Source organism: Physeter macrocephalus, chromosome 9 (assembly GCF_002837175.3).
Source record: "Physeter macrocephalus isolate SW-GA chromosome 9, ASM283717v5, whole genome shotgun sequence".
Taxonomy (NCBI): Eukaryota; Metazoa; Chordata; class Mammalia; order Artiodactyla; family Physeteridae; genus Physeter; species Physeter macrocephalus.
The window spans coordinates 83,371,300-83,391,314 of NC_041222.1; the positions used below are offsets into that span (position 1 = coordinate 83,371,300).

The 20,015-nt window shown below is 36.6% G+C and overlaps 2 protein-coding genes and 1 non-coding gene across 8 annotated transcripts in view; 1 reads left to right on the forward strand and 2 right to left on the reverse strand.

Annotated features, from left to right (window-relative positions):
* Window positions 1-20,015, forward strand: part of CENPP (centromere protein P) — a 242,670-nt gene that overhangs the window by 189,029 nt on the left and 33,626 nt on the right. The window lies entirely within an intron of this gene.
* Window positions 1-20,015, reverse strand: part of ECM2 (extracellular matrix protein 2) — a 67,044-nt gene that overhangs the window by 29,363 nt on the left and 17,666 nt on the right. For 2 of the 4 annotated variants that reach the window (XM_028494139.2, XM_007111300.4), the window contains exon 1: window positions 7,411-7,774. The exons of 1 other annotated variant lie outside the window; for it this stretch is intronic. The gene's annotated coding sequence lies outside the window, so the exon portion shown is untranslated. Of the gene's footprint in view, window positions 1-7,410; window positions 7,775-20,015 lie in introns of those variants that run through there. One more of the 4 variants, XM_007111301.4, reaches the window with a different exon arrangement.
* Window positions 2,395-2,501, reverse strand: LOC112062535 (U6 spliceosomal RNA). Its single transcript, XR_002890783.1, has one exon. It is a non-coding gene; the product is annotated as a U6 spliceosomal RNA (small nuclear RNA).

Genomic DNA, 20,015 nt, shown 5'->3' on the forward strand with positions numbered 1-20,015 from the left:
GCTAAAACAACAAGATAGCACTGTACCCTGTTAGAATGGCCAAAATCAAAAACACTGACAAATTGTGAGGTAAGGGTGTGTAGCAACAGGAACTCTCATTTATTGCTGGTGGGAATACAAACCATACAGCCACTTTGTAAGACAGTTTGGCAGTTTCTTACAAAACTAAACATACTCTTACCCTGCAATCCAGCAGTCATGCTTCTTTATATTTACCCACATGAGCTGAAAACTTATATTCACACAAAAACCTGCACATGGATGTTTACAGCAGCTATATTCATAATTGCCAAAGCTTGGGAACAACCAAGACATCCTTAAGTAGGTGAATGGATAAATAAACTGTGTTACATCCAAACAGTGGAGTATTATTCAGCGCTAAAAAGAAATAAGCTCTCAAACCATGAAAAGACATGGAAGAATCTTAAATGCTTATTACTAAGTGGAAGAAGCCAATCTGAAAAGGCTAGTACTGTGTGACTGCATCTACATGGCATTCTGGAAAAGACAAAACTATGGAGACAGTACAGACATACTTCGTTTTATTGCACTTTATCATGCTTCACAGATACTGCATTTTTTAACAAATTGAAGGTTTGAGGCAACCCTGCATCAAGCAAGTTTATCGGCACCTTTTTTCCAACAACATTTGCTCACTTCATGCTGTCACATTTTGGTAATTCGTACAATATTTCAAACTTTTTCATTATTACCAAATTACTATATTTGTTATGGTGATCTGTGATCAGTGATCTTTGATGTTACTGTTGCAAAAAGATTATTATGCTCTGAAGGCTCAGATGATGGCTAGCATTTTTTTAGCAATAAAGTATTTTTTAATTAAAACAGGAACATTGATTATTTTTTTAGACATAATGCTGTTACACATTAAATAGAATACAGCATACTGTAAACATAACTTTTATATGCACTGGGAAACCAAAAAAAATTGTGTGACTCCCTGTGTTGCAGTATTAGCTTTATTGTGGTTGTCTGTAACCGAACACACAACATCTCTGTGGTATGCTTATATGCTTATTTAGTCAGAGTTGCATGTTCATTGATTTATGATCCTACTTTCAGTTTGTGTTTTCATTGTGGCCAGGTGATGCTTTTGCTTCCTAGCAATCTGTATCATTTATAATGGTGCTTCACTGTGTAGAACTCAGATTTTGAATGAATCTTTGAAGTCATCTGCTTTTCCAGTAATGGGAAGTTCTTTATCTTCCATGTTCAGACAGCTCTGTCAGAGAAATCTTCCTTAGATTGTGCTACAATTTGTTGTTCACATCATGGCCCATAAGAGATTTAAAGATAAAAGCCATGTTCACACAGTTTTCTTTCTCCTGAGTTCTTAATCTTTTTTTATCAATGCTTTTAAAGATGTGTTTAATTTTCTAAAACTAGTACATAATTTTTTAAAACTCAAAATGATACATAGGCATAAGAAACAAGTTGCCTTAACCATAATTCATAGTTTAGTACAAGGGTAGACATACTTTTTCTTCAGTGTCCAGGGAGTAAATATTTTTAGCTTTGCAGGACAACAGTCTCTGTTAAAACTACTCAACTTTGTTATTGTAGCCAAAAATAGCCATAGACAAGAAATAAATGGATGGCCACAACTGATGGCACTTTGAAAAACAGAATTTGGCCTATGGGCCATAGTTTCCCATCCCCTAGTTTAAGGGTATCTTTCATGATACCTTCTAAACATATATGAACATATATATTTAAACATAAATGGAATTGTTCAATATACTGCAATCTGTTCTCTTTCCATTCAGTAATAAATTGTGGTCATATGGACATATATGTCAATGTATGTAAATCTATCTGGTCTGTGCACTCCATTTTCATTCCATAAGTTATGTAACAAACAATTTGGTGATGTATATTTAATTTTTTCCACTTTTCCTCTGTTGTAAACACTCTTGTGGGAATTCCCTGGTGGTCCAGTTGTTAGGACTCCGAGCGTTCAATGCCAAGGGCACAAGTTCAATCTGTAGTCAGCGAACTAGGATTCCACAAGCTGCGTGGCCCGGCCAAAAAACAAAACACTCTTGTGCATATATCTTCTGGAAATATTTTTTATGTTCTTTTTTCTTTTTTTTTTAATTTGAAGAATAGTTGATTTACAATGTTGTGCCCATCTCTGCTGTACAGCAGTGTGACTCAATTATACACATATATACATTCTTTTTTTATATTCTTTTCCATTATGGTTTATCACAGTATATTGAGTATAGTTCCCTGTGCTATACATTAGGGCCTTGTTGTTTATCCATTCTAAATATAATAGTTTGCATCTACCAAGCCCAAACTCCCAGCCCATCCCTCTCCCTCCCTTCCTCCCCTCCTCCCCCTTGGCAACCACAAGTCTGTTCTCTATGTAAAAATATGGAATGCTTCACAAATTTGCATGTCATCCTTGTGCAGGGGTCATGCTTATCTTCTCTGTATTGTTCCAGTTTTAGTATATGTGCTGCCAAAGTGAGCACTTTTATGTTCTTAATTGTAATTTTTAATTTATAAATAATGTAATAATAGATTTTCTGTTGTTTTTAACTATATTGTCTCTTGGGTTTATTCTTGGATGAAATTTAATATAAGTTACTTTGGTCATATTTATTAATATATTTTGAGGCCATGGTATAGGTATATACACATTTAGAATTGTTATATATTTCTGGTGCTTTTATCATTAGGTACTTTCTGTATCTCTAGTAGTGTGTTTTGTCATAAGATCTACTTTGTCTAATTAATGTAGCTGCTTTCTTTTTATTAATGTCTGCTTAATATCTTTTTTGCATCATTTACTTTCAGCCTTTCATATTTTCAATATATTTTCTATTAGCATATCATTTTTAGTGCAGTATGACAATTTTCATCTTTTAATTGGACTAGAAAGTCTATTTGTATTTATTGTAACACTTGATATGTTTGAATTTAAATATATTTTCTGAATATTTGCATTCTATTTGTCCTGCCTGTTCTGTGTGTGTTTTTTTTTTCCATTCTTGCTTGCTTTCTTTTTAATTGATTGCTTAGTTTTTATTATTCCATTAGTAATTGTATACTTTTTGCTATTAAGTTCTTTGTAGAGATTACCACATACATCCTTAACTTATCAAGTCTAATATAAATTAGTACCTTTACCTCTTTCTGGACTTTAACTTTACTTACCTCATCCTAGAACATATACTACTCTGTCATATATTTTAATTCTTTATATATGTTAAACCCTCAAAAGATTATTATTATTATTTTATGCCAAAAGTTCATTTAGATCAGGCTCTCTCAACCTTAGCACTATTAACATTTGGGTTGGATAATTCCGTTTTGTGGTGGGGGGGCTGGCCTTTGTATATTTAGTAGCATCCCTGGCTCCTACCTAGTAGATACCACTATCCCTTCCTCTCAGTTATAACAACCAAAAATTGTCTTCAGATATTACCAGATGTGTCTTGGGGGTGGAAGGAGTCAGCCTGCCTCCAGTTAAGAATCACTGATTTAGATCTTCCTAAACATGTATCCTTTTTCTTTCTTCTTATTTCTTTCTGCATCACCAGTCTTCTATCAGGATTATTTTCTTCCTAAAAGAATACCTTTTAGTAATTCCTTTTGTTCAGTACTGCTGATGACCAGTTCTTTTGTTTGTTGGTCATGTGAAAATGTTTATATCTTATGTTCATTCTGAAAGGATGTATTTGCTAAATATGGAATTCTAGGTTGACAAGTGTTTTCTTTCAGCATTTGGAAGATTTCATTCCAATGTCTTCTTGTTTCCATATTTTGTGTTGAGTAGTCATCTGTCAATCTAATTATTTCTCCTTTAAAAGTAACTTTTTTGGTTGCTTTTAAGATATTCTCTTTGGCTTTGGTTTTCAGCTGTTTTACTCTGTTGTACATAGATATGATTTACTTGTTTTTATCCTATATAGGATTCATAGCACTTCTTGAATCTGTGGACTGATATTTATCAAATTTGGAAACTTCTTAGCCCTTACCTCTTAAAGTAATACTTTCCTACTTCTCTCTCCTCTTTCTTTTCAAAACTACAGTGACATGTATGATAGCCTTCTCATTATGTCTTTAATGTCACTTTCCCTCTCTTGTATTTTTTATCCTTCTCTCACCCTGTGATTGATCCTGGTTATTCCACTAACCTCCCTTCCATTCACTAATTATCTGTTCAGCTGTGGTTTATCTGCTATTAAATCCATCCATTGACTTCTTTTTTTCTGTTATTGTGTTTTTTTTAGTTTTTCGGCTTTTCAGTGGGTTCTTATTGTTTCTGTTTCTCTACTGAAATTTTCAATCTTGTTTTTCACGTTTTGAACATATTAATCACATTTATTTAAGTCTGAGTCTGAAAACTCCATTTCAGGACATTCTATATGTCTATTTCTATTGTCTGTTATTTCTTTCTAGGTTTTTAGCCATTTTCTTCTGTTTCTTCCTATGCCTGATGGCATTTGATTGCCAGCCATTGTATATGAAAAATTGTGAATATACTTTGAAGCCTACAATGATATATTTATTATTTATCCTAAAAGGATTTACATTCAGACATGAGGTTAAGGGCACTATCAATCATAAATTGAATGATTTGAAGCTGAGTTTCACTATAACTAATTAATAATTATACTTTAAGTCCCAAACCAAAACCTGGTGATTTCTTCTGCATCACTTTTCCCTGCCACCCCTGCTGCTTGATTGGCCCCATTCCTTGAGTTTTGTTTCTGTCTTGACTTGAGAGGCTGTTTTAAAGCTATACTCAGCTTCTCAGTCACCTCTTGTGGTTCCACAGATGCCTCCAGAAGAAAAGCTGTTCCAGACCTCTTAGGATTCCAGTCCTATCCCAAATATTGGCCCTGTTATTTTTCCTATTTTTTTCTAATTATTCTCAGCAGGCTGAATGGTCTGAATTGCATAGTCTGCCATTATAAGAAGCATGAGTTCCCTCAGATTAGTTTTATTTCTATTTCCCTGAAATATATCATTTTTCTCTAAGAGAATGTTTTGGGTTGTAAAAGTTTTGAATTCTTATATGTCAGAAGATATCATTTTGTTTAGTTGGAAATAGAATTATGATTTTAGAATAATTTTCCTTCAATACTTCATAGGTATTCTTCCATTTGTTTCTTATATCTGTTACTGATGAAAAGTTTAAATTGAATCTGATTCTCATCTCTTTGTAATAAATCCTTTTTCCTCTCTCTGTAGAAGTTTTTTTTTTTCAGATTTTGAACTCATTTTTTTTTTTTTTTTCCTGCGGTACGCGGGCCTCTCACTGCTGTGGTGTCTCCCTTTGCGGAGCACAGGCTCCGGACGCACAGGCTCAGTGGCCATGGCTCACGGGCCCAGCCGCTCCGCGGCATGTGGGATCTTCCCAGACCGGGGCACGAACCTGTGTCCCCTGCATCGGCAGGCGGACTCTCAACCACTGTGCCACCAGGGAAGCCCTGAACTCATTTTTAATATTCAGAAGTTTTACTATAATGTACGGGAGTTTTTTTTTCCTTACTGTATCCTTCTTAGGATCTTTTACTCTAATGACTTCTTTCTTTTCCACACAAGCTCTTTTTACACAGTTCTCTCCCAAACCTATTCAAGGCTATGGTTTTCCTCTTTAAATTCATTCCCATCTTCTCTCTGTATTTGAAGGATTCCTCACAGTTTCTGTCTCACCAGAAGCTCCCTTTCTTATTTACTACTGCAGTTATATATCCATGTGTGTATTTGTTTGTAATATATCTTCTCTTACTTCTAGGTATTTGGTAAGAGGAAAAGAGTGATATTTGCTTAGTTTGCCCTCTTGAATCTCAGTTCTTTTTATAACTTCATCTGCCAGAATTATCCTCCTGTAGTCAGGATGTACTTGGATCATACGCTGACTTGTCACCATTTTACCTTGGCTCAACAAATAGCAGCCTCTAAGTTACTTTCATGTCAATTAACCTCAGCATGCAATCTTTTTTTCAGTATATAGGTACATTAATTACTGCAGTCATTTCAAACCCTTTACTGTAGGTCACTGAAATGAAACTATATTAGAACAACTTTTCGTAATCTATATTGGTTTTAGAAAAACTAACATGCAAAATGTAAGGGAGGAGCAAATCCCCTAGCTGATTGGTGGCTAACATTGTCAAAGTCCATTCAGAGAGCAAGGTAATATGTTGGGAAGAAATAGCAACAGCAGCAGGGGAAAGCAATATGAAAAGTTGCACTGTGAGACAGGGTAGAAGTAGAATTTGCTGACTGGCAGGGGAAGTGAGCTCTGACAGAGAGCATAAATTCTGTGCTCTGCATAAAATCTGTACATGGAGATTTTCTTGCTTTGACAGTCATATATGTGACTCTCCATCCTGTGCTAGGTGAGAGTTATGAGGAGTCAGGCCCTGGATCTAAGGGCTCTGGAGATAAACTTCCATGAGGGTCTCAGGCATTGTGTTGTCCCTGAGCCTCTTACTTAGCAGAGTATTGCTCAAGCTCACCCTTCTCCCATTATCCCCATCCCTCTTTGTCTTCCACCCCCCTCCCAAATTGGCTCACTTTTACTTATCCAGAAATCTAAATAGATATGTACAAAAATAAATTTACAGAGCTATCTTAATTTTAAGAAAATCAGAATCTAAATAGTCTAATTGAAATGTTTAAATAATGTTTATGAAATGGCCTCTCAATACTAATTTTATCACTGATGCCTAGGGCTTTGTTATTTTCAGTGATTTATAGAATTTCACATTGCCTTTAATATTTACTCCAAAAACAACTTTATAATCTAGTGAATATGTTTCTAGAGGTAAACTTTTATGACACAATAGGTCTAATCACTGTAGGTATTATTTTGATCAAGTAAAATTTTCTTTCTCTTTAGCATTTATTGTGTCTATCCCAACATTAAATATCATCTGTAAATCTTGGTTGACTTATTGTTTTTTTTCCATTAAAATTCTTCGTCATCTGTCTTAAGTAAGCTTTAAATGGGTTTAAATTAAATTTTAAACTTCTACACAAAGCCATGAGATGCCTATTATCCCTTTTAACTTCACTCTATAGGCTTAAAATGAAAAACATTTTTAATTAATCCTTTATGCTCTTTTAGGACTTAAAAATAGAAAAGAATGAAATTTTCAAACGAACTTATACTTCTATTGAGCATGTAATTCTATTTAAACATATAAAAATATATTGAATCCTAATTTCATAAAGTTTTAAATACTTCGGAAGTAATCATCCTGAAAAAAACAAGTAAACAAAATAATGTACACTTTAAACTTTTAAAATCTATTAGTAAGAGCTTATTTCCTCAAGGGTTAAACATATTTGCAACATAAAACAGCCAAATATTGAAACCATTCCACATGCTTTAGTAGAAACTTAAAATTTAAAACATTTTACCTGGAAATCTAAACTAAGTAGGCTTTGCTTGGTGTCATTTAAGTCTCCAGATGAAAATGAAACAAAACCAGAGCTTTCTTTAAAACAAAGAAGGGAATGTTGAAAAATGTTAACTGACTTCTTTGCAAAATCTAAAATAACTGCTTCCCTTGGGGATACATGCCTTTTGGTTCTTTGTGCAGAAAATCAGCCAAGACAGTAACCAGGGAAAATAGTTACCAAGGCAAATATTTGTCCTAAATCATGGGAAAAGTGGAAAGCAGCAGAGGGAAAAAAAAGCATTAGTCTGTAGGCTGAGAAGGCAGAATTGGAAGCACAAAAGTGGAGCTTGATTAAGAAATGCGTGATTTTCATAGGGTAATTACATTAAAAATCTTAACGTTCATACTGGCCTGCATATCACTTGAGCTTTGTCAGACTGCAGAGATGTCATCCTTGCCAAGTTAGAGGACTGTGCATTCCTGGAATGCCTTTAATTGGGTTAATGTTATTTAACTCTCTCATCGGCTCTTTGCCGGCCACACCAGTCTCACACACAATATTGTTAACAAAACAGAAAGCTGTTACATATTAATATCATTGAAATTATGTAACTTCCAACCTTAAGCAATAAGAAGAAAATATGCAAGGGAGCTATGAGGCTTCTGATTAAGGTAACTGGCAAGTTAGTTATCTACCTCAGCCTCAGTTTCTTCATCTGCATATAAGCAGGTCAGAGACAGATCAAGGTTCCTGGCCCACAGTGCTGCTTATAGGGGACCTTGGGTGAGTTACTGCTGTTTGTGACTAAAGTTTTTTCTTTGTACAGCTGGGATGGTAATACCTATCTTTCAAATTTTTGTGCAGATAGAATGAATAGCACATACAAAATGCCTGTCGTAGACTAGGTAATTATAATATCTATTTTTTATCTTACTTACCTCATGGGTCTAAATTATTTGACAGAGAGAATCTATATTTTTGTTTTTCCAAAATCTTAACATGACCTGGATAGATCAAACCAAGATGATGGACTGAGCACATGGGCCACCCAAATTCCTAAAAATAACAAAAACTATGTTTGTTTTTAGAAATGTAACACTGCACTACAAAATAATTAGTACTATTAGAAGACAAGAAATGTTGAGAAATTCCTTGAAGACTGAAGGTACATAGGCTCTGTCTGGCAGACGACAACAAAACATGTGTGAGACAAGGTAACTCTGAGGGTGTTCCAGGTTTAGAAATTATAGATCCTGGGAATGGTGAGATTCGTTGGGAAACTGTACTCAAGAGAAGCAGGGCATATGACCCCAACCTTCCTGATGTCTCCATCATTTTTTCCAAGTATTAGGCATTTACCCCCAAATTGAACCCATGTTCTCATCTACTTGGCCTTGGGTGTCTAGTAGAAAAGGGAACCCCCATGTTCAGAATCCAGACTGCCTCAACCCAGTACAAGCACAAAGTTGACTATCTATCTCCACCCACACATTCACAGTTTTGGGTCAGTGTTTTTAACATAAGCAGGTAGCCCAAGATTACCAAACATTTGCGAAGATTCTAACATTAGAGATAGGAGTTCCTCTCATCTCCCCCCCAGAATACCTACCCACAATCAGAAAAGAGCTTTGGAAATTTAATCAAGAATGAGAAGCCACTACACACCTATTAGAATTGCAAAAACCAAAACACTGATAATACCAAATGCGGGTGAGAATGTGGAGCAACAGGAATTCTCATTCATTGTTCGTGGGAGTACAAAATGGTACAGCCACTTTGGAAGGTAGTTTGGTGGTTTCCTAGAAAAATTCAGCAGTCATGCTCCTTGGTATTTACCCAAATAAGTTGAAAACTTATGTCCACACAAAAACCTGCACACAGATGTTGACAGCAGCTTTATTCATAGTTGCCAAAACTTGGAAGCAATCAAGATGTCCTTCAGTAGGTGAAAGGATAAACTGTGGTGCATCCTACAATGGAATATTATTCAGTGCTAAAAAGAGATGGGCTATTAAGCCATGAAAAGACATGGAGGAACCTTAAATGCATATTACTAAGTAAAAAAAGCAATTCGGAAATGGCTATGTACTATGTGATTCCAGCTATGTGACATTCTGGAAAAGGCAAACCTATGAAGACAGTGAAAAGGTCAGTGGTTGCCAGGGGTTGGTGGTGGGAGGAATGAATAGGTGGAACACAGAGGATTTTTAGGGCAGTGGAAATACTCTGTATGATATCATAATGATGGATACACGTGTTTATACTGTTGTCTAAGCTCATAGAATGTACACACCAAGAGTGAACCATAATGAAACTATAGACTTGGGTGATTATGATGCATCAGTATAGGTTCATCAGTTATAACAAATGCACCACTCTAGTGGGGGATGTTGATAATCGGGGAGGCTGTGTGATGGGGGGGACTAGGGATATATGGGAAACCTCTGTAACCTTCTTCTCAATTTTTCTGTGCATCTGAAACTGCTCTAAAAAAAAGTCTTTAAAAAAAATGTGGCCTGATTTGAAATATATACATTGTTTTGGGAGGAAAAAAATGTGGATGACATGCAGTATTGGACACATTGCTTAGGGCAAACAGAAACTTACATTCTTTTTTTAAAAACTTTTTACTTTATATTGGAGTATAGCCATTAACAGTGTTGTGATAGTTTCAGGTGCACAGCAAAGTGACTCAGCCATACCTATACCTGTATCCATTCTACCCCAAACTCCCCTCCCATCCAGGCTGCCACATAACATTGAGCAGAGTTCCTTGTGCTATGCAGTAGGTCCTTGTTGGTTATCCATTTTAAATACAGCAGTATATACATGTCAATCCCAAACTCCCTAACTATCCCTTCCCCCCACTCTTCCCCAGTGATAACCATACGTTTGTTCTCTAAGTCTGTGAGTCTGAGAAACTCTTCTATAATGGATTCCTAGAAGTGAAATGCTGGGACAGAGTATAGCTATTGTTAAGTTGTCCTCAAAAGAAACAGGACAGGGTCTTCCGTCGTGGTCCAGCGGTTTAGACTCTACGCTCCCAATGCAGGGGCCCCAGGTTCGATCCCTGGTCAGGGAACTAGATCCCGCATGACGCAACTAAAAGTGCCCGTATGCCCCAATTAAAAGTGCCCGCATTCCAGCAACTAAAGATCCCATGTGCCGCAACTAAGACCCGGCAGAGCCAAATAAATAAATAAATAAGAAACAGGACAAATTAACAATAGCTATACTCTGTCCGAGCATTTCACTTCTAGGAATCCATTGTAGAAACACATCTTTCTCTGCACAAGTGTGCCTCTAGGAAAGTACTCTGAAGCATTGTTCCCAAAGGGGGAGGGGAATTAACCAGTTATATACTGATAGGGAACAGTAGGCTGCCATAAAGCTACGTAGAGAGACTGAAGTAACTGTTATACAGACATGCAAAATTGTCCACAATATACCAAGAGGAAGAAAGAAATTTTAAAATAGTACACGTGCTATTATGTTCCCTTCTTTTAATGTATACAATTTAGCATCTTCCTAGAGAACAAATTGGAAGAAATAAACAACAAACTGTTAGTGGTTATCTTTGGGTGATGGAATTATGGGAGGATTTTAGTATGTAATTCTGTACATTTATAATGTTTTGAGCTTTTCATAACCAGATCAGAAAAAAAAAGAATAACTTTTTAAAAAAAAACTTTAAACAATCAGAAAAAGAAGAAACTTAAATAGCAGCATAGAGGAATAGCCAAGATTATCATACCAAGATTGGCAAAGTTGCGGAGAACCAGATTATACAGTTTCTGAGGTCCCTGCTCTAAAATCTTGTGGGTTAATGGACTGTTACATGAGTCCTGCAGAAGCTCTGTTAACCACAGTAGTACATGGGAAATGCTGGTATTGGTGTTCTCCTCCTTTTTATTACTGCAGCCATAACTATGTTCTAAAGCTTGGCCCTGACAGCCGCTCTGCAGAGTTTGGTGTTGGTCACCAAACAGGGTGTCAACAGGTCCCTGAGTGCCCAGGCTACAAGCACAGCCAGCATGGGTTCCAACTCCAAAACATGTGTTTGAGTAAAGTCACCTTTTCAATATTTTCAATGAGTTAGTCTTTCTTTTAAGGGTGTAGTTGCTCAGATAAAGCTAAATTTCCCCTCTCAGAAATGGGAGTCTTATCTTACTTCAGGCCTATTCTATATCCCTTCCTGGTGCCATAGTTAAATGCCTTTTCAGCTAACTCACACTGAAGTGTGACAGTGCTTCATTTGCTTTCATTGAATTTACCCTCTCAGAGGAATATTTACATTTAAGTGGAGTACTAATGTATGAATATGCCATGATACATTCCCCTATCAGTGGACATTTGGATTTTTCCCCTTTTTGAGTTTTGGTGCATTTTTCCAGATTGCTTTCCAAAAACATTCTAGTAATGTATACTCCCACCGGAAATATGTAAAATGTCCATTTACCTGCCACTTTATTTTTTAAATGATTTTTGTATTTTTGAATAGGTAATATATATAAGTAGCATAAATTTTTTAAATACACAGTTAAAATTTTCAGTTTTCTATACCCAATACTGGAGGATTGGATGATTCTACCAACCTTCCCATCAAAGACAACTAAAAAAACTGATCACTATTTAAAAACATCTTAAAATCGTCAATGAGGTTAAAAAAAAAGACCATAAGGAATTACTGGGTTTAGATCTGAGAGGGTTCATGAGCACCTTTCTGCTCTGGTGGTGTTTGTCAAAAATATCAATGAAATAGAAAAATTCATGCAGGAGACAGGATCAACAATGCCAAAAAAAAATTTTTTTAACAAAACTCATAAAATATGTAGCAAGACTGATGCAGGAGAAAGGGGAAAAAGCACAGATCACCAGTATGAGGACTAGGAAAGTTTCTATTACTACAGAGTGGAAACAGTTAAAATAAGAGGATATTATAAACAACTTTATGCCAGCAAATTTAGACAGTATGGATACTTCCTAGAAAAATACAATTTAATAAAACTGTCAGAAGAAGAAATTGAAAATCTGAATTGTCTATTATTGAATCCATAATTTCAAACCTTCCCACAAAGAATACTATAGGCCTATATTCATCAACAAATTCTACCAAACAGTTCTTTAAGGTCAGCATAACCATACCATACTGCAACCTGACAAGGACATTACAAGAAAGGAAAATTACAGCTCAGTCTGACTAGTGAACATAGATTTTTAAAAAAGTAAAATATTAGCAAACCAAATCTAGCAATATATAAATAGGATAATGTATCATGACTATACTAGGTTTATTTAAGAAATACCTGGTTGATTTAAGGATAAAATCCAAGCATTATATTATCACCTTAATGTTTAAAGAAGGAAGAGAGAAAAAGCTGTTACCATACTAGAAACAGAAGGGAACTCCTTAGTCTGTCAGAGTTATCTACAAAAAAACAACATACTTCCACTCTTAGCTATATACCCAAGAGAAGTGGAAACATAAATCCACATGGAAACTTGTACACGAATTTTGAATTGTGTAGCTACACTATTCATAACAGCCAAAATGTGGAAACAACTCAAATATCCATCAGGTGATGAATGGATAAAGTGTGGTCTGTTTCTACAATGGAATATTATTCAGCAATAAAAAGGAAAGCAGCACTGATGCATCCATGTTCAACATGGATGAACCTCAAACAGATTATGCTCAGTGCAAAAAGCCAGTCACAAGAGGCCACATATTGTATGACTCTTTTATATGAAATATCCATAATAGGCAAATCCATACAGGCAGAAAGTAGATGAGTGATTGTTGGGGTGAGGAGGGTAAGATTTGGGATGGCACGATGGGAAGTGACTGCTAATGGGTACAGGGTTTCTTTATAGAGTCACCAAAATGTTCCAAAAGTAGGTAGTGGTGATGGCTCCCAACTATGAAAATACTAAAAACACTAAATTGTATACTTTAAAAGGGTGAATTTAATGATATATAAATTATATCTCAGTAAATCTATTATTAAAAAATACTCAATGTTGAAATACTGAAATTTTTCCCTTTCTGGGAATAAGACAAGCAGGCCCACTGACGGTCCTGGCCAGTGCATTAAAGCAAGAAAAAGAAAAAAATGTTTTAAAGGTATAAGTAGAAAATTAAGGACTTCCCTGGTGGCACAGTGGTTAAGAATCCACCTGCCATGCAGGGGACACCGGTTCGAGCCCTGGTCCAGGAAGATCCCACATGCCACAGAGCAACTAAGCCCGTGGGCCACAACTACTGAGCCTGCGCTCTCGAGCCCACGAGCCACAACTACTGATCTCATGCACCACAACTACTGAAGCTAGCACGCCTAGAGCCTGTGCTCCGCAACAAGAGAAGCCACCGCAAGGAGAAGCCCATGCACCACGACAAAGAATAGCCCCCGCTCGTCACAACTAGAGAAAGCCAGCGCACAGCAACGCAGCCAAAAACAAATAAATTTATTTTAAAAAAAAAAAGAAAAGGAAAAGAAGGAAAAATCTCTGATTAACCCAGGTAAAATCGTTGTATACATAGAAAATCTGAAATGGTTGTGGGGAGGGGTTGGGGAGAGTGAAATGAGTAAAGGGGCTCAACTGTGTGGTGACAGACGGAAAATAAATTTTCGGTGGTGAGCACATTGCAGGGTATACAGGAGTAGAAATATAATGTTGTACACATGAGACTTATATAATGTTAAAAATCAATGTTACCTCAATAGAAAAAGAAAAAGAAAATCTGAAATAACTTTCAGAAAAATTATTAAATCATCTAACATGTTTTCCAGATATACAATTAATAAATAAAAATCAATTGTGTCTTTCTATGGTTAGAGAATTAAAGAAAAAGATGTATTTTTGTTTTTATTAAACAAGACAAACTCTAAAATGTACATGGAAATACAAAGGCCAAAGAATAGCCAAGCCATTCTTGAAGAAGAACAAGGCTAAAAGACTTTCTGTCCTAAATATCAAGTCTTATTATAAGAAGCTACAGTAATTAAGATAGTTTGGTAATAACACAAGGAAAATCAATAGACCAATGGAACAGAAAGTAGCACAGAATTCATTCACATTCAGCTACTTGATTTTTGAGAGAAGTGGCCCTGCCAGGTGAATTTAGAGGGACTGAGGAACAAAGACAGAAGAGACTGTAGATATTAAAACAGGCCATGGACTTGTTCTGCTGTGCTCCAGAGACTAGAACCAAAATCAATGGACAGAGGATACAGACAGGCTGATTTGGGCTGAGTTTAAAAAACAAAAGCCCTTTCTCATAACTAGAAGTGTCCAACTGAGCTGCCTAGTGAGATGCTGAGTCCACTAGACTGAAAGGATTCTAGTAGAAACCAGATGACATTCTATTGGAAATGCTGCAGAAGGTAATTCTCAGACACTGAACTCAATGATATCATTTTTTTTCTGGCCTAAGCGATTTTCTTCTTTTTTAAATTTTTATTTTGTATTGGAGCATAGTTGATTAACAATGTTGTGTTAGTTTCAGGTGTACAGCAAAATGATTCAGTTGTATATGTATCTATTCATTTTCAAGTTCTTTTCCCATTTAGGTTATTACAGAATTTATTTATTTATTTAGGCTGCTCTGGGTCTTAGTTGCAGCATGCAGGATCCTTGTTGCTGCATGCAGGATCTTTAGTTGTGGCGTGTGGAATATTTTGTTACGGTATGTGAGATCTAGTTCCCTGACCAGGGATCAAACCCGGCCCCCTGCATTGGGAGCACGGAGTCTTAACCACTGACCACCAGGCAAGTCCTTAGGTTATTACAGAATATTGAGCACTGTTCCCTGTGCTATACAGTAGGCCCTTGTTGGTTATGTGTTTTAAATGTAGCAGTGTGTACATGTCAATCCCAAACTCCCAATCTATCCCTCCTCCCCTACCCTTCCCCCCGGTAACCATACGTTGGTTTTCGAAGTCTGTGAGTCTGTTTCTGTTATGTAAATAAGTTCATTTGTATCATTTTTTTTGAGATTCCACATATGTGATATCATATGATATTTGTCTTTCTCTGTCTGACTTACATCACTTAGTATGATAATCTCCAGTTCCATCCATGTTGCTGCAAATGGCATTATTTCATTCTTTTAATGGCTGAGTAGTATTCTATTGTATATATGTACCACATCGTCTTTTTTTTTTTTTTTTTGCGGTACGCGGGCCTCTCACTGTTGTGGCCTCTTCCGTTGTGGAGCACAGGCTCCAGACACGCAGGCTCAGCGGCCATGGCTCACGGGCCCAGCCGCTCCGTGGCATGTGGGATCTTCCTGGACCGGGGCACGAACCCATGTCCCCTGCATCGGCAGGCGGACTCTCAACCACTGCACCACCATGGAAGCCCTACCACATCATCTTTATTCATTCATCTGTCAATTGCCATTTAGGTTGCTTCCATGTCTTGGCTATTGTAAGCAGCACTACAATGAATATTGGCGTGCCTGTATCCTTTCGAACAATGGATTTCTCTAGATATATGCCCAGGAGTAGGATTGCTGGATCATCTGGTAACTCTATTTTTAGCTTCTTAAGGAACTTCCATACTGTTCTCCATAGTGGCTGTACCAATCTACATTCCCACCAACCACGTAGGAAGGTTCCCTTTTCTCCACACCCTCTCCAGCATTCATTGTATAGACGTTTTGGTGATGGCCATTGTGACAGTTGTGAGGTGATATCTCATTGTAGTTTTGATTTGCATTTCTCTAATAATTAGTGATGTTGAGCATCTTTTCATGTGCCTCTTGACCATCTGTATGTTATCTTTGGAGAAATGTCTATTTAGGTCTTCTGCCCATTTTTTTTTAAATTTAGTTGACATGTATCTTTATTTATTTGTTTATTTATTTTTGGCTGCGTTGGGTCTTCGTTGCTGTGCGCGGGCTTTCTCTAGTTTCAGCGAGCGGGGTCCACTCTGCGTTGCGGTGCGTGGGCTTCTCATTGCAGTGGCCTCTCTTGTTGCAGAGCACAGGCTCTAGGCGCACGGACTTCAGCAGTTGTGGCTTGCGGGTGCCAGAGCACAGGTTCAGCAGCTGTGGCAACCAGTTGCTCCACGGCATGTGGGATCTTCCCGGACCACGGATCAAATTCATGTCGCCTGCATTGGCAGGCACCAATTCTTAACCACTGCACCACCAGGGAAGTCCCGACATGTTTAGTCTCATCAATCTAAAGCAGCAGTTCTCCAGTTCTCTCTCTCCCTTTTTTTTTTTTTTTTTTTTTTTTTGGTCGTTTTTGGTCTTTCATGACATTGACATTTTTGAAGAACGTTTTGTAAATTGTTTTGTAAATCTTTAACTTGGATAGGTTATTCTTTCCTCATGATTAGATTTTGGTTAATGTTTTTGGCAGATGTATTGAATGAAAGGTACTGTTCCCTGCTCAGTGCTCACCTCAGAACATACTTGATCTGATGTCTCATTATTGCTGATGTTAAGTTTGATCTCCTCACTAAGGTGATGTCTGCCAGATTTCACCTTTGAAAAGGGACCTTTTTCCTTTGAAATTAATAAATAACCTACTGGATGACACAACCTGTTCCCTATAATCTTTCACCTAATGATTTTAGCATCCATTGATGATCAGTTCTTACTATGGAGGTTGCAAAACAGTGATTTGAAATTCCATCATTCATTTCTTATTTGGTGGCATTCTTTTATGAAGAATAGCTTTCCATCCTTCCCACCCTCCTTTTGAATATTTTTGCTATCAGCATGAACTCATGGATTCTTTTTTTTAATGCCATCCATTATAGTTCATTATGTCATTTTTCATTTTGTGCCCAAATTATCAAAAATTTAACCTGTAGATGTTCCTTCCAGTAAGCAGTTGTGTTCAGTAATGTTCTATAAGTTTCTTTGAGAGACTGTATACATCTTTTAATACATTTAATTCTAAATACTTCAATTTTTGTATTTTTTTAACATCTTTATTGGAGTATACAATTACTTTGCAATGTTGTGTTAGTTTCTACTGTATAACAAAGTGAATCAGCTATATGCATACATACATCCCCATATCCCCTCCCTCTTGCATCTCCCTCCCACCCTCTCTATCCCACACCTCTAGGTGGTCACAAAGCACCAAACTGATCTCCCTGTGCTATGCAGCTGCTTCCCACTAGCTATCTATTTTATATTTGGTACTGTATATATGTCAGTGCTACTCTCTTACTTCATCCCAGCTTACCCTTCCCCCTCCCCATGTCCTCAAGTCCATTCTCTATGTCTGTGTCTTTATTCCTGTCCTGCCCCTAGGTTCATCAGAACCTTTACACTTAGGTTGCTTCCATTTCTTCCCTATTGTAAATAAAACTGCTGTGAACATTGGGGTGCATGTATCCTTTCAAATTAGTGTTTTTTTTTTTTTTCTTTGGATATATACCTAGGAGTGGAATTGCTGGATCATATGGTAGTTTTGTTTTTAGTTTTTTGAGGAACCTCCATACTGTTTTCCATAGTGGCTATGCCAATTTATTTTCCCACCAACAGTATGCAAGAGTTCCCTTTTCTCCACATCCTTGCCAAATTTGCTATTTGTGTTCTTTTTGATGATGGCCATTCTGACTGGTGTGAAGTGATATCTCATTGTAGTTTTGATTTGCATTTCTCTAATGATTAATGATGTTGAGCATTCTTTCATGTGTTTGTTGGCAATCTGTATATCTTCTTTGGAGAAATGTCTGTTTAGGTCTTCTGCCCATTTTTGATTGGGTTGTTTGTTTTTTGGATATTGAGCCGCATGAGCTCTTTGTAAATTTTGGAGGCAAATCACTTATCGGTCACATTGTTTGCAAATATTTTCTCCTATTCTGTGGGTTGTCTTTCGTTTTGTCAGTGGTTTCCTTTGCTGTGCAAAAGCTTTTGAGTTTAATTAGGTCCCATTTATTTATTTTTGCTTTTATATCCTTTACTCTAGGAGACTGCTCAGAAAAGATGTTGCTGCGATTTATCTCAGAGTGTTCTGCCTATGTTTTCTGCTAAGAGTTTTGTAGTATCCAGTCTTACATTTAGGTCTTTAATCCATTTTTAGTTTAATTTTGTGTATGGTGTTAAAGAATGTTCTAATTCGATTTTTTTTTTTTTTTTTTTTTTTTTGGTATGCGGGCCCCTCACTGTTGTGGCCTCTCCTGTTGCGGAGCACAGGCTCCAGACGATTCGATTTTTTAATGTGTAGATGTCTGGTTTTCCCAGCACCATTTATTGAAGACACTGTCTTTCCTCCATTGTATAGTCTTGCCTCCTTTGTCATAGATTAATTGACCATAGGTGTGTGGGTTTATTTCTGGCTTTCTATCCTGTTCCATTGATCTATATTTCTGGTTTTGTGCCCATACCATACTGTTTTCATGACTGTAGCTTTGTTGTAGAGTCTGAAGTCAGGGAGCCTGATTCCTCCAGCTCCGTTTTTCTTTCTCAAGATTGATATGGCTATTTGGGGGTCTTTGGTGTGTCCATACAAATTTTAAGATTTTTTGTTCTAGTTCTGTGAAAAATGCCATTGGTAATTTGATAGGGATTGCATTGAATCTGTAGATTGCCTTGGGTAGTATAGTCATTTTGACAGTATTGATTCTTCCTATCCAAGAACATGGTATATTTCTCCTCTATTTATGTCATCTTTGATTTCTTTCATCAGTGTTTTATAGTTTTCTGAGTACAACACTTTTTCCTCGTTAAGCAGGTTTATTCCTAGGTATATCTTTCCAACTGTTTGTGTCATCTTTGATTTCTTTCATCAGTGTCTTATAGTTTTTGGAGTACAGGTATTTTATCTCCTTAGGTACGTTTATTCCTAGGTATTTTATTCTTTTTGATGTGATGGTAAGTGGGCTTGTTTCTTTCATTTCTCTTTCTGGTCTCTTGTTGTTAGTGTATAGAAATGCAACAGATTTCTGTGTATTAATATTTTATCCTGCAACTTTATTGAATTCATTGATGAGCTCTAGTAGTTTTCTGATAGCATCTTTAGGATTTTCGATGTATAGTATCATGTCATCTGCAAACAGTGACAGTTGTACTTATTCTTTTCAAATTTGGATTCCTTTTACTGCTTTTTCTTCTCTGATGGCTGTGGCTCAGACTTCCAAAAGTATGTCAAATAAAAGCGGTGACAGTGGACATCCTTTTCTTGTTCCTGATCTTAGAGGAAATGCTTTCAGCTTTTCCCTGTTGATTAGGATGTTAGTTGTACGTTTGTCATATATGGCCTTTATTATGTTAAGATATGTTCCCTCTATGCCTACTTTCTGGAGAGTTTTTATCATAAATTGGTGTTGAATTTTGCCAAAATCTTTTTCTGCATCTATTAAGATGATCACATGGTTTTTATTCTTCAATTTGTTGATGTGATGTATCACACTGATAGATTTTCAGATATTGAAAAACTAGAAACAAGAAAATTACGAATGGAAAAGCTCACCATTAAAGGCAAACATAAAGTAAAGGTAGGAAATCATCTGCACACAAATATGATATCAAAACCAGCAATTTTGAGAAGAGGAGAGCACAAATTCAGGATATTGGAAATGCATTTGAAATTAAGAGATCAGCAACCTAAAACAATTATGTATATATATAGACTGCTATATCAAAACCTCATGGC